Source organism: Salvelinus fontinalis, chromosome 12 (genome assembly GCF_029448725.1).
Source record: "Salvelinus fontinalis isolate EN_2023a chromosome 12, ASM2944872v1, whole genome shotgun sequence".
NCBI classification, from domain to species: Eukaryota; Metazoa; Chordata; class Actinopteri; order Salmoniformes; family Salmonidae; genus Salvelinus; species Salvelinus fontinalis.
The window spans coordinates 39145101-39154257 of record NC_074676.1 but is presented as its reverse complement, the minus strand read 5'-3'; the positions used below and the strand labels follow the sequence as shown (position 1 = coordinate 39154257).

Here is a 9157-nt window from a genome sequence, read left to right as displayed (position 1 = left end):
GTATTTTTAAAGGCCTTTTTACATCAGCTGATGTCACAAAGTGCTATATATTATATTATGATTAGTGGTAGGGTTATATTATTTTAAGATCATTTTTAGTGAACCACATAAACAGCCAGGCAGTAGGCTTATTTTTAGACTTGTTTACCTGTAAACTAAAGTAGGTCGGATGCCAGCCGGGAAAATTGACAATAATAGACCACTTTCTCAATAAACTCCAGGCTTGTCATTGACAAGACAGTGAAGTTAAAGCGAAAAAAGCATTAGTTGAACTCGTCACAACGCAACAAAGTTCTCACTTTTCAGCTACTGTACATCATTTGCAACAAAGTTGCCCTCCCAGCCTCCCATCATTTGGCTGAACAGCGTGTCCCGCTTGGTTGCACGCAATGATGTATAAACCCTGCCTTGCTTATGATATGTGTTGGCCATTGAGAGACTTTGAAGCCACCAGTCGGCCATATTGACACTCCCCAGTAGGAGCAGTCCTCCATAGGAATGACTGGAATTCTACAGTATTTCAATTAAATGTTTCAAGGACAAAATTACATGTATTTAAGTAACTATCTTTTTTGTTGTAGTGGGGACAGTAACATTAGTAATGTACATAAAATTATACTTTAAGGACTTTTTTTATTTGTTACGTTTAGCTCACATAATTTAAAAGTATGCATTAAGTTGTCTGTAATATGATACATGTGTAAAAAACGAATGTAGACATTAATACGTGCATTTCTGTAGCTTCAAACATATGTTTTTTAGAACGGTGGGGGAGTGCCAAGATGGAGGTGCAGTTGCTTCAACACAGCGCCCCAAAAAAGTTATCTAGTATATATATAAACTATTGGTTGCACGCTTACATTGTTTACATCTACAAACATTTCCTGGCATGTGACTAAATCAACGTCATTCGCAACGAAAGCAGCATTCACGGAGTTTGAAGTCTAAGTAAAAGCAATAAAATGTATGATAAAGACAACGACCTTCAAGGAAGAGACCAGAACTAAATATTCCTTCATAACCTGCAATTGTCGTGGGTTTCTTCTCTAAATACTCAAGAAGTCGAGCGAACAAAGGTAAGAAAGTGAAACTTTTCAAAGATGTTTCTCGACGGCGCGAGACTTTAAAAAGTAACACCTACATTTCGAAAACAGGCAGTGAAATCTGTGACTTGTATTCGATAAGGAACTAAATCAAATGGGTATTGATTATACTTTATTTTTATATATTTTTTTACTTCAAGTGTATGGGGAATTAGCTCCACAATGGTTGTTTTTAAACGCTTCTCATTTAAAAATATGTCTTCCACTAACTGAAGATTAGCCTACTTGCCCTAATCAATTCTGGCAGGTGGAGTCACTTGTGTTTCATGTTTTCTTTATCCAGTTGTTTATATTTGTCAACATTCTCATGGTATTTTAATAAGGTTGTAATATAGATCTATAGGTCCAATTAATCCGTATCTTTATTTATTTATATATATTCGATTATTTATTGGTGTACGGCTAGTTATACTTTAATTAGGCATCAGTGTAACTGATCGTATATTTATAGTAGCCTTGTGAAATCTAACTTATTTCGAAACTGGTCTTCAGAAAACTTATCCTTTCATATCGGTTCCTTCCATGTAACTTGGGCCACATTATTGGTCAGGCTACTTTAATTTAAGAGATTCTGTTAAATTCAGAGACTTAAGATTGTGCTAGCATAACATGGATGATTATATTTGAAGACTGTATACAGTTTGAAGACTGTTTAGATTGTGTACTGAAAGTAATACATTTGTATGAACAACTCTTAAGGGCTTTTTTGAATTCATACATTACCATATGAATTTGGAATACATTTCTCAAACACATTTATACATCCCCTCTCCCCCTCTTTATCTTCCCATCTTTCTGTTCAACTGTCTGCTTCCTCTTGATCTCTATTTCCCTCTGTCGTTCTCTCGCTCCACCTTGTCCTCACTCACTCACTCACATTGTAGTAATCTTATCGAGAGTGACTTACAGTTAGTGCTGCATTCATCTTAAGATAGGTAGGTGGGAGACCACAAATCATAGATACTTTGAGGAAAAATGTACTTACCACCAGAAAAGTCAGCGCTAGGGGGTGAGTGTTAGTTCACAAAATTTCTGCGGATTGAGTATAAATAGAAGGTCCTCAGCCTCTGCTGGAGTTTGTATGCAGTGCCAAGAAACTAAAGCCAACATTTGTAACCTATTGTAACCCTGTGTCCCATTCAGGATATTTTATTGTAGCTATTCTGATCATTTTGAGATGGGTATGCAGTGTGGGCAGCATGGTCTGTGGTATGTCCCTGTGCATCCTGTAAAAACATTTCACATTGGGTCTCATACAGTTGAAGTTGGAAGTTTACATACATCTTAGGCAAATACATTTAAACTCAGTTTTTCACAATTCCTGAATTTTTACAATCCTTGTAAAAATTCCCTGTCTTAGGTCAGTTAGGATCACCACTTTATTTTAAGAATGTGAAATGTCAGAATAATAGAGAGAATTATTTCTTTCAGCTTTTATTTCTTTCATCACATTCCCAGTGGGTCAGAAGTTTACATACACTCAATTAGTATTTGGTAGTATTGCCTTTAAATTGTTTAACTTGGGTCAAACGTTTCTGGTAGCCTTCCACAAGCTTCCCACAATAAGTTGGGTGAATTTTGGCCCATTCCTCCTGGCAGAGCTGGTGTAACTGAGGTTTGCAGGTTTCCTTGCTCACACACGCTTTTTCAGTTCTGCCCACAAATGTTCTATAGGATTGAGGTCAGGGCTTTGGCAGGGCCACTCCAATACCTTGACTTTATTGTCCTTAAGCCATTTTGCCACAACTTTGGAAGTATGCTTTGGGTCATTGTCCATTTGGAAGACCCATTTGCGACCAAGCTTTAACTTCCTGACTGATGTCTTGAGATGTTGCTTCAATATATCCACATAATTTCCCTTCCTCATGATGTCATCTATTTGGTGAAGTGCACCAATCCCTCCTGCAGCAAAGCATCCCCACAACATGATGCTGCCACCCCTGTGCTTCACGGTTGTGATGGTGTTCTTCGGCTTGCAAGCCTCCCCCTTTTTCCTCCAAACATAACAATGGTCATTATGGCCAAACAGTTCTATTTTTGTTTCATCAGACCAGAGGACATTTCTCCAAAAAGTACGATCTTTGTCCCCATGTGCAGTTGTAAACCATAGTCTGGCTTTTTTATGGTGGTTTTGGAGCAGTGGCTTCTTCTTTGCTGAGCGGCCTTTCAGGTTATGTCGATATAGGACTTGTTTTACTTTGGATATAGATACTTTTGTATCCGTTTCCTCTAGCATCTTCACAAGGTCCTTTGCTGTTGTTCTGGGATTGATTTGCACTTTTCGCACCAAAGTGCGTTCATCACTAGGAGACAGAACGCGTCTCCTTTCTGAGCGGTATGACGGCTGCGTGGTCCCATGGTGTTTACACTTGCGTACTATTATTTGTACAGATGAACGTGGTACCTTCAGGCATTTGGAAATTGCTCCCAAGGATGAACCAGACTTGTGGAGGTCTACAATTTTTTTCTGATGTCTTGGCTGATTTCTTTTGAATTTCCCATGATGTCAAGCAAAGTTTGACTGAGTTTGAAGGTTGGCCTTGAAATAATCCCCAGTTTACAATTGGCTCATTCATCCCCCTCCTCTCCCCTGTAACTACTCCCCAGGTCGTTGCTGCAAATGAGAACGTGCTCTCAGTCAACTTACCTGGTAAAATAACGGTAAAAATAAATAAATAATAATAATAAAAAATACATCCACAGGTACACCTCCAGTTGACTCAGGCTAATTGACATCATTTATCAGAAGCTTCTAAAGCCATGACATAATTTTCTGTAATTTTCCAAACTGTTTAAAGGCCTAGTCAACTTAGTGTATGTAAACCTCTGAGCCACTGGAATTGGGATTAAGTGAAATAATATGTCTGTAAACAATTGTTGGAAAAATTACTTGTCATGCACAAAGTAGATGTCCTAACCGACTTGCCAGAACTATAATTTGTTAATGTGTGGAGTGGTCGAAAAATGAGTTTTAATGACTAACCTAAGTGTATGTGAACTTCCGACTTCAACTGTACGTACATAGTTAACAACAATTTACTGTTTTAGAGACTGATCTGTCTACATTATTGTAGTACCTCTTGAATGGGATAGCATTTAACAAGTTGACAAGAATGCTATGCACAAGGACAATTTCCACTTATAATTTTACAAAAACACATTTACAGGAAGAACTGTGCAGATTCAAAGTGTGGTAACAGAATTATGGTAAAATCTCCCTCAGTTTTATTCTGAGGGAGATTTTACCATATTTCTGTTACCAAACTTTGCATCTGCACAGTTTTTCTAGTAGATGTTTTTTTAATTTACTGTGTAAACTGTTCAAAGTAGTCTTTGTGCATAGAGTTGTATGTTTTGTTACATTTTTTTAATCAGGGGTTTATGTTTGGAATACATTTTCAAATAAAAAATCAGTCCCGGCATAATTCCGTTATCGTGGAATTTCCCAGTACTCAATTACTGTGAGGGGCAGTAACTACGCAGAACAAAAATATAAACGCAACATGTAAAGTGTTTGTCCCATGTTTCATGAGCTGGAAAAAAACATCCCAGAAATGTTCCATATGCACAAAAAGCTTAGTTCTCTTGCACCGATGCACCCTGTGCTCACTACAAAAGGCCACTAAACTGTGCAGTTTTGTCACACAGTACAATGCCACAAATGACTCAAGTTCTGATGGAGCGTGCAATTGGCATGCTGACTGCAGGAATGTCCACCAGAGCTGTTGCCAGAGAATTGAATGTTCATTTCTCCACCATAAGCCACCTCCAATGTCATTTTAGAGAATTTGGCAATATGTCCAACCAGCCTCACAACCGCTGACCACATGTAACCACGCCAGCCCAGGACCTCCACATCTGTCTTCTTCACCTGTGGGATCGTTTGAGGGGGTTGGTATTTCTGTCTGTAATAAATCCCTTTTGTGGGAAAAAAAAACTAATTCTGATTGGCTGGGACTGGCTCCCCAGTGTGTGGTCCTGGCTGCTACGTGGGTGCCCCTATGCCCTCCCAGGACCACCCATGGCTGCACCCCTGCCCAGTCATGTGAAATCCATAGATTTGGGCCTAATCAATTTATTTCAATTGACTGATTTCATTATATGAACTGTAACTAAAATCTTTGAAATTGTTGCATGTTTGTTTTATATTTTGTTCAGTATAGGATGCACAGTATATGGTAGTCTTCTGAGAAAGACTACTGACATTGACTCGGTACCAGCACTCCTTGATTTGAAAGATTACCTTGTGTGTCCTTTAGATGGGGGGCTACTACTACTTTTCAACAGATTTTCCCATTTAACCGTCAAACAAAAGATGCAGTCTGAGCTTAACTGCTTGCTTAGTGGATATTTGCAAAACTGATGCTCAAATATGCGGTGTTTGTAGTTTGGCAGCCTGTGTGACAGTCTAGATGTTTAATGAAGATAGAAATGTATTTGGTTTCACCATCATTGGAGCTACAGTATCAGATGACGTTAGTAGACAGACAATACTTGGAAATTGATGTCAAACACAAAACTTCAGGCTTTAATTCGATACAGAGATGTAATGCGGGAAACTAAACAATTTACAGTGACTACAGAAAGTATTCACACCCCTTTTTCAACATTTAGTTGTATTACAGCCTGAATTGAAAATGTATTACATTTAGATTGTGTCACTGGCCTACACACAGTACCCCATAATTACAGTGGAATTATGTTTTTAGAAACTTTTATAAATGAGTAAATGAAAAGCTGAAATGTCTTAGGTCAATAAATATTCAAACACCTATGTTATGGCACGCCTAAATACGTTCAGGAGGAAACATTTGCTTAACAAGTCACATAATAAGTTGCATAGAGTCTCTGTGCAATAATATTGTGTAACATTGTTTTTTTGAATCACTACCTAATCTCTGTACCCCACACATACAATTATCTGTAAACTCCCTCAGTCAAGTAGTGAATTTCAAACACAGATTCAACCACGAAGACCAGGAAGGTTTTCCAATGCCTCGCAAAGAAGGCACCAATTGGTAGATGGATAAAAAAAACAGACATTGAATATCTATTTGAGCATGGTGAAGCTATTAATTACACTTTGGATGGTGTATCAATACATCCATTCACAACAAAGAAACAGGTGTCCTTCCTAACTCAGTTGCCAGAAATTAAGTAAACCGCTCAGGGATTACACCATGAGGCCAATGGTGACTATAAAACATTTATAGAGTTTAATGGTTGTGATTGGAGTAAACAACATTGTAGTTACTCCACAATACTAACCTAAATGAGAGAGTGAAAAGAAGGAAGCCTGTACAGAATACAAATATTCCAAAACATCCATCCTGTTTGCAACGAGGCACTAAAGTAAAACTGCCCAAAAAATGTGGCAAATTCATTTTATGTCCTGAATACTAAGTGTTACGTTTGGGGCAAATCCAAAACAACACATCACTTCATGTTATGGGTATGCTTGTCATCGGCAAGGACTATGGAGTTTTTTTATTAGGATAAAAGTAAACGAAATGGAGCTAAACACAGGCAAAATCCTAGAGGAAACCCTAGTTGTCTGCTATCCAACATACTTGGAGACAAATTAACTTCTCACAGGACAATAACCTAAAACACAAAGACAAATATACACTGGAGTTGCTTACCAAGACGCTATTGAATACAGTTTTGACCTAAATCGGCTTTAAAATCTATGGCTGTTTAGCAATGATCAACATCCAACTTGACAGAGCTTGACATTTAAAAAGAAAAATGTGAAAACCCAGGTGTGAAAAGCTCTTAGACTTACCCAGAAAGACTCACAGCTGTAGTTGCTGCCAAGGGTGTGAGTACTTATGTAAATGAGGTATTTTGGTATTTATTTTTCTATAAATTACAAAAATTCCTAAAAACATGTTTTCACTGTCACACACTACACACACTGTATTGTGTGTGTAGATGATAGGAGAGGGGGGAAAACTATTTTTGAATTCAGGCTGTAACACAACAAATGTGGAATAAGTCAAGGGGTATGAATACTTTCTGAAGGCACTGTAAATGCTTGGTATGATAAAACTGTATTTAAATAACTTGCGTTACTTAGCGTGGCGTAGTATGGAGGTTGTGTTGCTGCTTATGTTGTCTTTCACAGCCCAAACTTTATGATATACATGCATCTTTTGCTTAGGGACAATTCTATTTGACTTTAAACCTTAATGATATTGGGATTGGCTTGGCTAACTTAGTTCAACCAACATTTGTATATATCCTTAGTAGTTGTACAGTATCCAAAAATGATGTGAATGTTTGTCCTGCTTATAAGTCAAGACATTGTTGCATGTTTTGCAGTTCTTATCACCTTCTTCTTAAGGTTTGACATGCTGAGGTTAGCTCTGTTAGGAATTAACAAGCATATCTGCTATGAAACAGTGGTGTGCGTCACTACGCAGAGAACTTCAAAAGAGTTCCTTTGTGGATTTTTATGACACCTGATTGTGGATGTTAATATGGGGCCTGTGCAGTTGTTATAAGGGTTAAAGAGAGAGCACGGTTAATATTTAAGAGTGCGTTCAGTAAAGGGATGGGCACGAGTACTCGAACGGACGTCAAAGCTCGATCTTTAACCATCTTTAATACTTTACAACTATTTGGTGAAATGTGCTTTGTGGCTGCCTGACCTGGCAAGTGAAATTTTGTCTTGAAGACAAAATTAATTTGCTTTGACTCTAGTGTTGTATTTGTGTGGCACAGCAAAAGAAGCCAAGCATCACACAGTTCCTCTCCCTAAAATCCCTTTCCCCTCCATGTCTCATTTACTCAATTGTGTTCCGACTGCGCACACACAAGCTCCTGTTAGGCCTACAGAAATAAATGTCTATAGAAACCTATCAAACTGATGGGAGACACAAGCTACAATCTTTGCTAAATGACAACAGTTTTATCAGAAATTCAAAATGGACTGGTTTATTGAAGTAGGAAAATATCTCTTCCAACAACGAACTGCAGTTTTTGAATAATTGCGGCAAGTCTATTTTTCGATGTCATGGCCGTAATTCAGCACCATGCAGTGTACAATGTGGAATTGTTAATCCATTTAGAAAATTCCAAAGAACCGGCAGAATAAACCAAATTCAATGTCTCTATATCGAAAAGAAGGATTTTAGTTTGAAACCCTGATCATTTTTTTTTCTTTCTTTCAACTCGCCAAATTGAGCCCCGTTTCAAGTGATCACTCTATGAGAATAACTGTTCCAGACTCGAGATGCGCATCACTTCGCACTGGCAACTTTTTTCATTTGGAAAAATATATTTTTATTTTTTATTCTGATACATTACATAATGTTTTTTTACTATAAAATAGATGTCTTGACTATGATAAGGGCTCCGGAAATAAGATCGTCTTGTCTGCTAAATTAATAAAGCAAGACTATGCCATTGCACAGCCATAGGCTTCTACAAGCAAGCGCCACAGCTGAGGTTACTGCCTTTTTGAAGATTGGGTTCCACGACATAACCAGTTGATATTAAGATTTCAATAAATGAATCTTAAGTGGCACTTGCATTTTTATTGACTGAATATACAATAGTGGCCAGTTTATTAGGTACACTCATCTAGTACTGGGTCGGACCACCTCCCTGTAGCCATGAAAGGATGCACCTGGTCAGCAACAATGTTCAGATATGCTGTGACATTCAAACGTTACTCAATTGCTATTAAGGGACCTAACGTGTGTCCGAAAAACATACCACCGCCACCAGCCTGTACCCTTGACAGCAGGCAGGATGGGGCCATGGACTCATGCTGCTGACGCCAAATCCTGACTCTGCCATCAGCATGACGCAACAGGAACCGAGATTCGTCTGACCAGGCAATCATTTTCCACTCAATTGTCCAGTGCTGGTGATCGCGTGCCGACTAGAGCCACTTTTCTTGTTTTTAGCTGATAGTGGTGGAACCTGGTGTGGCTGTCTGATGCAATAGCCCAGCTGTGACAAGGACCGCCGAGTTGTGGGTTCCGAGATGTCATTCTGCACACCACTGTCATACTGCGCCGTTAGTTTCCTGTTGTGGCCCGCCT

The 9157-nt window shown here is 38.5% G+C and overlaps 1 protein-coding gene across 1 annotated transcript in view; it reads left to right on the top strand.

Annotated features, from left to right (window-relative positions):
• Positions 1 to 941: 941 nt before the first annotated feature.
• Positions 942 to 9157, top strand: part of LOC129867368 (cAMP-specific 3',5'-cyclic phosphodiesterase 4C-like) — a 151127-nt gene continuing 142911 nt past the window's right edge. The window contains exon 1 of the mRNA XM_055940726.1: positions 942 to 1076. The gene's annotated coding sequence lies outside the window, so the exon portion shown is untranslated. The remainder of the gene's footprint in view (positions 1077 to 9157) is intronic.